This window comes from Nilaparvata lugens, unplaced genomic scaffold, assembly GCF_014356525.2.
Source record: "Nilaparvata lugens isolate BPH unplaced genomic scaffold, ASM1435652v1 scaffold2584, whole genome shotgun sequence".
In the NCBI taxonomy this organism is placed as follows: domain Eukaryota; kingdom Metazoa; phylum Arthropoda; class Insecta; order Hemiptera; family Delphacidae; genus Nilaparvata; species Nilaparvata lugens.
Window position 1 is genome coordinate 1 of NW_024090323.1, and position 14,245 is coordinate 14,245.

The following is a 14,245-nucleotide window of genomic DNA, read 5'->3' on the forward strand; positions in this document are numbered from 1 at the left end:
CCTCCTCCTCCCTTACCATTCTTCCTCCCTCCTTCTCCTCTCATCCTTTATTTTCTATTCCCTCTCTTCTAGACGGATAATGGTTCAGGTGGAAAATTGGAAACCTCCGAAACGAAGATGGAGATACCTCTCCATCTTTTCACCATGGTATGAGCCAGCATATATTGTAATCTTCATAGATAACGGAATCTATGAAGATTAATCCTTTCCCTGACAATCATTACTTTCTCATTTTCCCTTCTCCTCCTTATATTCAAATTAATTTTATTTTCAGAAAGTACATTTTACAATATATTCTCCTGAAAATTACTCCCCTAATATGGAGCAAGTCCGTGTTTAGAGGAGGAGTCAATACAAGAAAGAAGTAGTTGTAGGATAGAAAGAAGTAGTAGTAGAGGATATCCTATCCTCCTACTCGTACCCTCTTTCTTCATTGCGATATAAGTTTGTTCATAGCGTTAGAATTTTGTAACTTTTCCACTAGGTTTATCACTATCAACAATGTAGAAAAGTAGTAGTCAACTCCAGTTCGTGTTTCACAAACAGAATGTCGCGAGTGAAACATCTAAAAAATCGTGAAACATTGCAAACATTTCTGTAAAAATTGTGAATGTAAAAGATATTTAAAAACGTTTAAAACAATGTAAAACTGTTGAGATGCCTAGGATCAAGCGTCCAAGTTGAAGTTGAACTTTGAATTAGGTATTAGGAGGTTGCTCGGATGGTAATTATCACGTAAACGTTACCTTGAAATTATTTGTAACTGAAATATTCGACAGCACTGACGTCATACGATTTCATGTTTTTAACAACCGTAGCGGTGAATGGTATACCTATACTACAATATACGTCAGTCGAGCACTATTATGACGTAGATTGCGAAGTTTTAATGCATTCAAAGTTTGTTTTTGGTAATTTGTTACATCAAATCAGATCAGCGTAGATACATTCTTACTTCATACATTCTTACATTCATACTTGGGTGAAGTTGTGTTTTTGTTTTGGCGAAGCAAGCAACACTTCGTAAGTAGTGCAATGAGTGCACAATATTTTTCTATATGTTACGCGTAACACTATAATGGTGAGGTATGAACACAGAGTATATATAACGTAACATTACTTTAGAGTATGAAAGTATAGAGTGTATAGAATGTTACATTCTTTACTCACTGGTATGTATAGAATATGATGGTGAAAGTATAGAATCTTAGATTATTATACTCTCTGGTTATGAAAGATTTACTTCAATCTTCAAACGTTAGAACAGTCACCATTGGTTAAATGAGAAATAGAATTGATTATTATTATTATTATATCTATAAGTAATGCTGTCAGTTTTAAATGAATCTTACTAAAGAATAGAAGAAACTTTCTTGTTAGAATAGTAACAAAGTGTAGAAACTACGCATATTAAACTGTTCTAATTCACAATTTTCATGAATTTGAGTGAATCTTTTGTTGAAGAATATTCCTGTAGTGAAATTCAATTAGGTACTAAAATCCTGTGCACCAGATCCAAACAAACTTCATTAGCTCCAAAATCTTTTCGAAAGAACTGATTGAAAATTGAAGAAATGTAATGTGAAATTGTAATGTAAGAAAACACGGCGAACGTGTCGAAATTTGTTTTATTGTAGGGAGTTTATGAAAATCTTATAAAAAAAGATAGATTATTCTCTTTTTACTTTCCTTGCCCTATTACCATAGGTGAGGAAAGTATTGCTTTCCAAAAAAAATTAAGGTACCCTAATTTCAAGTTTTTTATATGTTTCAAGGTCCCCTGAGTCCAAAAACATGATTTCTTCTTCAGGACTACTTTTAATATAAATAAAAAATAATAATATAAATAATCCTTTGAAATATAATTTTCACTTGAAAATGGCATTAATGTCCAAAACATGTTGTGACAAAATAATTTAAAAGGGTACTGAGATTTATATTTTTATTTATATAGATTATTCTATTGCGTATGATGCCTACATGAGCTTTTTGCTTGTGCGTGGGTAATGGAAAGTGCGTTGCTGAATTGATGAGATCATCTCACTTCCATGCCACCGGCGGGATTCGAACCAACGAACCAGGCGGTGCTAGCAGACCGAAGATTAGTAATAGTAATAGCATTAGTAATAGAATAGACTGAAATATTTTCCGGTCATAATAGAAACCCAAATATAATACTGTAATAATGATCAGAATGACGGTGTGAACAGATAGCAGAAATAGTTTTATTTTATAGAGTGTATCACTCTTTATTTTATAGTGTGCTCTATATAGATTGTATCTTTCTCTATTTAATTCAGAGGAGAACCTTTTTTGACCTAGATTCATTTTCGAAATGAAGACAATAACAACAGCAGCAGCAGTTTTGTGAGATTCATTTCAAACTGGAAGCATTCCTTATGAATGCTTCCCATTTGATCAATGCTGACGATTTCATATGAATCTCACTGTAGCAAACAATGAGGTCACTGTTTTGATTGCCAGTCTTTCATCATCATAACAAAACCTGTGATAGTTTGATAGTTATATTTAGCGTTGGATAAAGTTGATGGGATTTGAACTTTCAATTAAATGTATAAATTAGTTATGTTTTCAGTTTTGTGTTCAATTTTTTGTAGCAAATCTGTTCCAAAATGTTGTTCATTTTTGTCGAGCTTAGGCACAGGTCATAGCTGAAGTGATAAATGTGAGAAATGACAGAGAAAAATACATGTATTTATGAAAAGTAAACTGGTGAAAAACGATAATTTCCTGAGATGGTCTCTCTTTAATGATAATCTCATGATACGTCTACAGCAAATTGCAAGAAACCTAGTAGAATTCTTTGTGTCATTGGATTCTCTTCAGCTTCATGTTACGTTAATTGTTCTCGATCGATTTTGAAGCTAAATTGAACTCAATAAATAAGCGACTTGACACAATCATTGTACAATGATGAATAAGTAATACATTGATTTCCATGAACAATATACAGAGCTATTTTGAAGGATAATTTAAATCTGAAACATGTAAGTTCCATTTGTAAGCTCCATTTAATCTTATTACTGTACGTGGTACGTGTACCGGAGAATGAAGATAATCCAGGATAATGTTGAGCAGTGTATTATATTAACGAATACAATAACTTATGAATTGAATGAACGCAGTGTGTTCATACTTTTGACTTGAGGCTCTAGTCGTCCGTTTGTGGGTTTGTTCGACGTTAATTTTTGTATGCTCTCATCAATATTAGCTTGAAATCTTCATCACACATTCTTTGAACCATTATGCACATCGAGTTCGTTGGACGATAAGATTGACTTACTCCTTTATCCTTGATAAGGCGATAAAGGATACGTGCTCAATATCCTATTCTACCAATTTCTGTTTGTATGTAGGCCTATGTCAGACGGATCTCGTGAATGGCTCGTGATTTTGATAAAAATTTGGAATATAGTAGGTTCGTGATTCAAAAATTTATTCGGAACAGATCTCTACCAAGGTATCTAGAATACATGTAGGCTATATTGATCTCTACTCTGGGAAAACTCGCTGAAGGTCCAAAAAAGATTTATTCGTCCTTCAAGTAGCAGCTGATCGACAGAGAGTTTTCCATATAGTCTGTTAAGGTGCGTACAGATATACGTGCCTCGAACATGAGCAATTCACTTTTAATCAGCTGACTATATCTGTATTTTTACAGAAACAGTAAGATACAGATATAAAAAGCTTGGCATCAGCTGATTAAAAGTGAATTGCTCATGTTCGCGGCGCGTAAATCTGTACGCACCTTTAGAAATGAGACAGAGAGTTGGTATAGAAAGAATAGGTCCAGAAAGTAACAGAATGATACCAAAGAAAATCAAATTTGAAATTATCTTTCCAAACATACAGTTGTTGAATGTTCATAGTGAGGTGATAGAAATGCGACTAATTTCTCCAGTTTCTGTTGTATTAGTTCCTCATTGGCTCTTTGTTTGTACGCAGCTATAAGAGATAATATTTTCATATTTCAAATCCTTTGGTTTCGAACGAAGCTTGGTACTGTATATTCACTGTAATTCAACGAACTGTATATTCACTGTAATTCATGTATGCTATGAATATAATATTAATACTCATGAGAGGAAATATCTCGGAGGAAATAGATACAATCATGTGAAATTCATATGGAATATTGTTGATTCGAGATTTCAATTAAACATCTGACAGAATATCAACGGCATTTTGAGCGAGTTCTTCAGCTCGATGGCTCACTAGTACTTGTTTATTCAGTGCCTAGTATCGCCTTCTGTTGTAAATAGTATAGTATGTCAATCAATTATGTACAACATATATCAATGTTCGACTCATATTCAGGTGGAAAAGGAATGAATCTCCCAGAAATTAGTTTGTGAATTCTTAGGTCCATGCTACAGTGTTGTTCTGATTTTACCGTAGTATCAAAAGTTACACAAACAATTCGAAGACGTTGAACCGGAGATTGTTCTAATCAGAGGAAAGAGTTTTGGACGTAGAAATGTCAGCAGCCAAAACCAGAGACAACTTGCAAAGTTTCATCTCAAGTTTCTTGAGGTGATCAGCTCCCCGGGTGGGGTGGGAGAGGAGGGGGGTAACCCAAGGCCAGTTGGGGTCACACAACTTTTAGCAGATATGCGAAAATTGAAGAGAAAAAGAAGAAGGATGGAAAAAAGACGAGGAAAAAGAAAGAGATTGGGTTTCACAGATTGTGTGTGAGCTGAGTATTTGTCAGGAATCCAGTTTCGATATGGTGAGATTCACTCTAAATTGTCAGCATTCCTTGTAGATAATAATATTGTTTCCAATTCAACCGAAGCTGACTGCTGATAATTGGAAGGGAATCTCACTATAGATAGGTCACAACAAATATATTTTATTCGCTTGTTTATCCCACAGCAGCAGCTTTATAAAAATATATTATTTTGCCTTCTGCTCTGCACAACTAACCAATGACGTGTGAGTATTTTGCTTGTTTATTGCGAGTAAGTTGAGGGTGTTGTGGGAAGGGGGAGGGGGGAGGGGAGGTTAAAGTCCACTCAAGCAGTGATGGGGAGCCCAACTCCAACAGGAGACTTATTAGGAGTGGAAAAAACATGTTGATTTCCAAGCGCTCTATCACTGATGCAAAAGAAAAAACCGCTGTTTTTCAAGAGCCGTTTAACCTGTTCCCTCACTCACCCCCCCCCCTCCAACCAACCAATCTAATCTGCCGAACGGATTTCTTGTTAAAAACCTTCCAAATGAAACAAGCTCGCCGCAAACTTGCGCGTGTGTAAGTGGCGAGTAGATGAATTTCAATTGGAAAGATTTCTAGAAAACTCACAACAAGAAAACACCCAACTGTTATCAAAAACTGCTAGCACACCGCAAAATTAATACAGAACTGAACTTGGAAAACAAACGGTTGATTCTTGAAACAATGTACTTGCAAACAAACAAACAATCTGAGTAAAAAGCTGCTCGCATTGTTGGGGTTTTTTCGAATCTCTTGGGGCGAAAACAATTAAATACCGGTACACATAACCATTGTGGGATGAAATTTTCGAAAAAAGTTATCTCAACTTGGTTCGTATCGGTCACTTTAAAATGCGTGGCAATAAATCTAGTAGCTGTCAGTGGTGGCTTGTGATATTGTTTATAAGTGCGATGAAAAAGTGGCTAGGGGTCCTTATATAGTTGACGTTTGCAACAATGTGTGAACGCGGAATGCACAAAAATGGATCGAGATCTGCGACGGATTAAGTTGGTTTACTTGCAAGATTGCAAGAACTTGTACTTGCCGTTATTATTGTGGGACAGTAGTTTTTTCAAAGTTAGTCAAGAGATCTGTCACTGTTTGTGAAATCTTTTACTGGAGTTTCCCAACGATAAGGAAGGAAAGCATAGAATTATACGTATGTGTACGTAGAGCTTCAAGATAAAGATGGATTCCCACATATCAGTATAAGAGTCAGTCACAGGTACAGTTGAAATATTTTTTCCGTGAGTTGTAATAGTGCAACTCCCACTCAGTCCGGCCGAGCGAGGAGCGAGTATGAATAGTCCCAATAGAATTTTAGGGAATAATATTCTGACTGCACCAGACAAGTTCACTGATACTGATCTATATAGGAATCTGCCTTTATTCTAAAGGGTTGAGCAGCAAGTTGGTCCTCATCATGACTACATTTTGACATCATGATGAAATTGGGAATTGAGTTAGAGATAATTGAACCAATCACTAGACAAGAAAATATTCTCTTTCATAATATGCCAAATACTGTACATATTTTGTACTCAACTTATGTATTCGACCAATCGCAAAATAAGAAGCTGAGAGATAACAGATAAGGTTCTTTGTCAGCCAAAAATTGTTGGTGACAGCCAATGGGAGTTGAGTAAGGGAGAATTCAATCACAAGCTAACCAATGATTGAGCAGCAATTTACTCGTTATGACAACATCTAGTGTGAGTTTTAGAAGGCAGAACTCAACCAATCACGAAATTACCTATAAGAGAACTGCAATTACCTCGGTATGACGATGGCCAATGGAAGTTGAGTAACAGAAAATCCAACCAATGAGAGAGTAGCGATTCCACAGCCAATAAGAGTTCAGTGAGAGCGAATTTATGTATCCTTCTTGACTTCGTGTCAACATCAACTCGCCCAGTTAAAATGTCTGATAGTACCTTTTATATGATAATTTATTTTATTAGTGCAAAGATTGAAACAAACTCCAGTAGTATAAGGAGGCTACTGTGGAAGGATATTGTATTTGAGACTGGGAAAAGTATTGTGGAATTATTCTCTGTTAATTAATGTGTAGTAGATCTCAATCGACGATCACTTTTAAGTTGGATGAAAGTGATTCGATCAAATTGTAATCAATAGTGTGGAATGTAATAAGACAGGTTTCCCCATTGAAACTTAGAACTAGTTCAGCTTTACGTACTTTCCTTATCGTGTACATAACTGGTTCGATAAACAAAAGAAAGTTCTAATCCAAAGTTGAAAATGTCCTTTGCCTCATTAAACTGATTGGCAATGTGTAGAATGAATTTAACATTAACAATAATCTCAAACCCTGTGCTTATAACTACGTGATGACAACCACATCAAATATAATGTTTGCTAACAAATATGGTTTTGTAGAATTTTAAGTTTTTGGCCACAAAATCTTGACACCATTTCAGTTCTAATTAAAATATTACAAAACCTTGCTCATATAGGACATCTATCCTTTGTTTTGGCGCATACCGCATGTAAATCGAGCCAATAATGATTCTTTATTCTTTTTTGATTCATACAATAAGTACATCATCAAAATGATAGGGGGTTTCCTATCACCTTCGTAGGTTTTGAAGTATTTTTACAGAAGGATAGTATCTTTCTGGATTAAGTGTTTACAGAATTGACAATAATTCAGTTCGTCACTTGGGCACTGATGCGTATGATGAAGATGATGCAAGTATTCCTCTTTGTTATTGATGAGCTGGCTCTTTTACAAATTAGCAACTGTCCTTGACAGTGAGTGGGTGTTGATGAGTGAGGGAGAGAGAGAGAAGATTGGGTGTTGGAAATGGCAAATTGGGTCTTACGCACCGGGGAAGAGAGAGTAATCTATCAAATGCGATGGACTGAGTGACGTTCATATCACCCTCATTGTTTTTTGTCAGGAAGTAGGCCAAAGTCAGGAAGTTGACTTTTTCATCAGAGAACTGGGAAGTGGTGCAAAGTTGATGAAAAACAGAGCCAAGTTTGCTAGTTGCCTGAAAACTTACGTCTGTCACAACCACTTTTAATATTTTACTCAATCGTTTTAAACTTATTCAATTTGGAACCGTCTCAACATCATATCAGTCTTCTATTATCAGTTTTAGCCTTGCAACTGTAAGCTCTTCAAGTAATATGAAAATTTTATCTTGATTTTCTTATCTTGCAGTATGATTTGATGTTATTATGTGAATGTGTTCCACGTGAACTCTATAATGTTTATAAGTTCTATGATTTTAACTCGACTATCTCTTTATATTAGTACTTTGTGTGTTTAATAGAAGATGTCTTTGATAGATTACTAATTTGTGTGATAATAGACTATTGTAATAACTACTAACTCATCGTTAAAATTTAGAAAATGACTATACAATTTGGAAAATAGAGTGCAGCAAAGTAGGTAGTAATCGTTTGACAAGTTGGCGAGCTGTAATGACACATATTTACGTTCAACTGAATTCAACAAACACTTGAAAACGCTCAAAAACTTGTTTTTTCTCGTAACTCGTATTTTATTTACGGTCTCCTCGTTCATTCAAAGCACACAAGTCCTATTAAATCGTTTCAAGACGTTCGCGAAAAAGAAGAAAACCAAGTAGTCGAAAAAGAATAGGAAGGAGTAGAAGAGAGCTTGGCAAGGAGAAGGAGAAGGAAAAAAGTAATACTTTCTCTTTTTTCAATCGTTTAATGTTTGCTGTTGGAAGCCGAAAAGAAGACATCGCAATTGAAGCCGAGGAGAGGATTTATCCGCGTGGATTTTATCGCTTTTTACTTCTTTATTGCTTGCTCTTACAATTTATTCAGTTTATCTCTCTATTCACTTGTAGGCTACTCGTTGTATTCATTCACTTGTACTTTTTGCTTGTTTTCGGACTTTATCTAATCGTGCTCGTGTAATTGTAATGTATACGTGTACCGACTAATTATGTATCGATGGATTAATGTAAGTTGCTGAATCCAACGTGTGGGAGTAGGCGGACATGTTGCAGTCAGATTCACTTTAAACTGTCAGCATTGATTCAATTGCAAGCATATTATGCTATTTTATAAAGCTGCAGTTGAATGGTACGCTTGGGTGCTATTTTATAAGGTATGCTGACAGTTATTATAAATATTATATTTTCGACAATCTACTGAAATCTATGAAAATTGAGTAACCTAACTTTTGGAACATTATCTATTGTACTGAATCAAACTATCTATGAAAATTCGAGAAAGTAACATATTTGGAATTTAGGCTATGTCTTCTGTTCATTTTCTGATAAATTGAATTGGATTGAATAATTTGCTTCTATATTAACAATATATCCAATTATGCAAAGAAAAAATAATGTTATAAACGCCACCAGCATTAAATCCTTGCTCTGCGACCATCATTAGGGTGAGGTTTGTTCAGTTTATTTTACAATAAATGATTATTTAAAATACTCTTTTTTTTAAAGAATTTGATTGTTCATTCGACATTAATCAACTCACTATCCATTAATCTCTGACATTAAGTAGAGTCTGTATTTCCATACACCAACACAGTATGCACCTTTCTCCAGCCAGTCATCAGGCTTCCAAAATTTTTGAATCACTAGATAAAAAGAAAAATCTCAAAAATAAAAACAAAATTTTAAATATTATGTTAGTTGATAAAAACTTAAGAAATCGACATCAAGCTCTCAAAATAGTTTAGAACCGTTTCAACAAACGGAAATAAGATGTTGTGATATATGAGAGAGGTGTAGATTCTCTGTCACCCACCGCTTTCTCTGTTTCTTCTTTCGCTCGCTCTTCTTCCCTTCTCATTCTTTATCTTTTTCTGAATTGTGCCTTCTTTCACCCACTCACCTTCTTTACCTATTCTTTCTCTTTGTCCTAAATATTCTGGTGTTCACCGGTCGAATCTATTTTGAAATTATGTCTATTCTAATATTGTCTGTCTGCGTCTGGTCACATCTCATTTGCCTGGTGGAAAGTATTGCTGAGCTGTTGACCTCTCGATAGCAATATTGTTTGTAGCGGAATATTTTTTTTCGACTAGCCGATTTCATTTGTTGGTTACTCTTAAAATCGACTCTTAAATCGAAATGTCAAGGAAATCTTTCGAAGTAAGGAACTCCTTACAAAGATCGAATCTCCGAGAAAAAATTAATCAATATATATTTAATAAGTGTGGAAACTGAAATAGAATTTAATCAATTCAATTAGAGATAATTTTAAATGTTTCAATTCAATGAATGAGTTTGATTTTTCACAAAATTATTCAATAAAAATACAAATGTAATAAAATTTATGTGTACATAACAATAAAGAATAGATGCATTTGAATAATAAAACAGCTCGCTTCAGAATGGAGTGCGTCAAAGTGAAGAAAAAGGGGAGAATGTCTTTGCTAGGAGTAAATTAATCCAAATTAATTATAGTATAAAATAGGTACTCTAATTTGTTGTTATTTTTTATATTAGAATTGGAAAAAAAATAATTACGTGTTTACTCATCGATGGGACATGTGACCTACTGATTAACTAGTAAAATCATGATTTAAATTATTTTTTATTGTTGAAAAAATGATTCAATGTTGTTGAAAATATCCCTCTCATCTTCGGGATCCTTTATGGACAACACACTATTGATTCAATTGTTCAACAAAATTGAGTTTTCAATGACGTTCAAACATTAGCCAATGAGAGCGCGTTGTGGGCGTGGACCTCTACAAAGCACCTCGCACGTGATTGGTCGACATAATAGATCTCTCAGCTGACGGTGAAACTGGCATCCACCAATAGAATTGAAGAGGGGTGTTCATATAGCTGTTGAGCTGGGTTTTTTTTACTGTGCGTTACTTCAAAGTTGAGTTTCTTGGCTTGTTTTTCATTAGAATTTTTAGTTGATTTGTTGATTAGTAAATGGTGGATATTTTGCTTAGCTTTCAGCACTGGATAGTTTGTTTGATAGTTGATTGTTCAACTGAGCAATCTGGAAGTTTGTATAATTCAATGAATAACTACTGTAATTACAGTAACAAGATAAGTAGTACCAGATCATGAAAGATCTAATATCGGGGCACCGAGCTTCGCTCGTTATTTTTACTTTCCTTGCCCTATTACCATAGGTAAGGAAAGTATTGCTTTCCGAAAAAAATTAAGGTACCACAATTTCTAAATTTTTATACGTTTCAAGGTCCCCTGAGTCCAAAAAAGTGGTTTTTGGGTATTGGTGTGTGTGTGTGTGTGTGTGTGTGTGTGTGTGTGTGTGTGTGTGTATGAGTGTATGTGCGTCTGTGTACACGATATATCATCTCCCAATTAACGGAATGACTTGAAATTTGGAACGTAAGGTCCTTACAATATAAGGATCCGACACGAACAATTTCGATCAAATGCGATTCAAGATGGTGGCTGAAATGGCGAAAATGTTGTCAAAAACAGGGTTTTTCGCGATTTTCTCGAAAACGGCTCCAACGATTTTGATCAAAGTTATACCTCAAATAGTCATTGATAAGCTCTATTAACTGCTACAAGTCCCATATCTGTAAAAATTCCAGGAGCTCCGCCCCATCTATGCAAAGTTTGATTTTAGATTCCCAATCAGGCTTCAGATACAATTTAAACAAAAAAAATCAAGTGGAAAAGATTGAGCATGTAAATCTCTACAATTAATGTTCAGTAACATTTTCACCTAAAATTGAAAATAAGCTTGAAATTCGAAATGTGATTATTCAATTGCAAACTGTTGGCAACTGTTGATTCACTATGAAGAGATAGCAGACCTCGTGTGTCTCCAGAGTTATTGCCCTGTCACCAGCTGGCTCAAATCTTTGAATAAATTAGACTTGAAATGCGCGGGAACACTAGCTTCACGTGATCAATTTTCATAACGGCAAGGAAAGTTGTGTGAGTGCGCCACACCAGATTTTTATTTATTGATAAACAGAACACAACTCTAAAATGATCTTTTTTATATTTTACAGCTGGCTATACGTCAGATTATGAATTTCAGGGTTGCGATATTTTGATTTTCCACAGAATCACTCGCTCACGTTTTACTATCCACCGACGACGAAAGTCTCAGCTGTTTCAGCCAAGGATGATATTATCCTTTTAATGTCGTTCAGTGAGTTTTCCCAAGGATGAGGCCTAGTGCAATCAAATTTTTATATCATAAACATAGTAGGTTCCAAATTTCGTGAAAATCGTTAGAGCCGTTTTCGAGATCCGTTGAACATAAATAACCAGATATAAAAATATAAACAGATATACAGAAATGTCTCGCTTAATATAATAGAATAGTAAATGTAACTACCTAAATTTACATGTAAAGTTAAAAACGGCCAGTAAGACAGGTACCTCAAACAGAATACTGTTATAAAAATATTGCTTGTGAACATAAATAACCAGATATAAAAATATAAACAGATATACAGAAATGTCTCGCTTAATATAATAGAATAGTAAATGTAACTACCTAAATTTACATGTAAAGTTAAAAACGGCCAGTAAGACAGGTACCTCAAACAGAATACTGTTATAAAAATATTCTTTTCAAATAAATACGGATCAACTACACTTATAATAATTCAGTTTTGAATAGAAACAATGTTTCTTTTTTTGTTATAGAAATTGAATAAAAATCAATGGGTTTTCCAAGTTGCAGTTTAAATATTTAATTTGAATTAAAACAATGTTTCCTCTTTTGTTATAGAGATTGAACATAAATCAATGGATTTTCCAAGTTGCAATTTTTTAAAGCATATCCGGTACATCACTAGATAAACAATTGCTATACTTCCAACAAACTTGTTGAAAATGTCTGAATTGTGTGCCTGTTGAATTTGGAGATTGCATGAATTGTAACAACAATATAATTATCGCAATTGTAGATCGGCCGCTAAAAAATACAAACAACAAAATTAGTCTGGCGCCAGTGAATTCTCCTACAAGGCCGTATCTGTTATCACTCTACAGTCACATTCACTCCGATCTGACAGCATAGGTTGAATATGAAACATTAGTGTTTTTTATAAGGAATGCTGAGTGAATCTCACTATATAGCTGCTTGTGAAACTGATAAGAAATCCCGAATTAGTTTGTTTCAATATGTGTTGAAATTGTAACAAAGTTGATGTGAATTACATAGACTAGAGGAAATTGTTAATTTGAGTATTGGGAACTAGTTGATGAGTGCTTTCTGTATTGTAGTGAAGGAGATGTTGCGGTAGATATCATATTCATATTGAATGAAAAAACTTGAAATTGTCACTTCTACTTTGAAGAGAAATTCATTTGGAGAAGTATGAAGTAAGTGAGTATGAAATATGTGTCAGAATCTAGTTTCGATTGCTACACCATTATCAAACAGAGTTTACTAGAGATTGATAATAATAGAGTAGGGTAGTAACCGACACTAGTTTCTCAAATATCTTACAAATTTTAACTATAAAAAATAACTAGAACCCTTGTTATATATTCAATTAAACACGACTAGCTTCAACATTCATGTCATTCTCAAGTGTCCATTTTCAAAATAGTTTATAGTTTCTACAATAGAACATTCAAGTAGCCCCATCAAAGTACTTTATGTTTTAATAAATGAGTACCTAGCTGTGATAATTTCAAGTCATTTCTAGGACGCTTATTAACTAGATTTATTTATTATTCATGACAGTTAATGCTCTATTAAAGTTTCTAGAACACTATAGTGCGGTCCACGTTATAATGGCAGTGGATAAAGATAAAATAATAGCGATGCCGATTCTCTGCATTAATTAATTATATTTCTACACTACTGTCAAAAACATACTTGGCATCGTTGTGGACCTGGAAAAGGATAGCACCACCGGCTTTGTCGAATGATAGACAAGGATAGCAAAACCAAAGTTGATAAAATACTGTCATTATAACGTGGACCTTACTATAGTCTATTTAGGCTTATGACTGTCATAAAACTAGTGTACCGACATAATAAGGTCCATCAAATATTTAATGCATTTGAGAAATTTCCAAAGGATCACTCTCATATATTTGTTATCTAGTAACGGGATCGGATTTTACGACACATGATGATAAATTTTCGGTTATGGCCTAGTTTTCTATGTGTTTGTTGAAAATATTAGGCATGTACCAATTAGTTGATATTCATGTCATTTTCTATTATATAGATATTTCTACCCCTTAATATTAAAGTATAATCTGTCACTTGACTGGTTTGATTTATTTCCCCATTCATTAGTTCTTTGTCGGGTGTTATCTAGCCTAAATTCTTCTGACAGTATTGTACTGTGGTGTTGATATCATTTGAATTTGTAGGATTATACACTGTATTTACTACGACAATAGGCAGACTGTCTTATATTGTTGAATTATTAGTTATTTATTAATAATTATTAATTCTGTTGGCTTATGAACCTATGATATTATTAATAAGGAATGTTGACATCATAGTGAATTGAACCATAGATAAACAATAGCATATAAACTTATGCTATTGTTTCTCTATGATTGAACT

General features: G+C 34.2%; 1 protein-coding gene across 5 annotated transcripts in view; it reads left to right on the plus strand.

Moving 5' to 3' along the window:
* Window positions 1-979: 979 nt before the first annotated feature.
* LOC111045716 (receptor-type guanylate cyclase Gyc76C) overlaps window positions 980-14,245 on the plus strand; it is a gene marked incomplete at its 3' end in the record, with an annotated part of 43,377 nt that continues 30,111 nt past the window's right edge. The window contains 1 exon segment of one of the 5 annotated variants that reach the window (XM_039444047.1): window positions 980-1,023. 5 annotated transcript variants of the gene reach the window in all.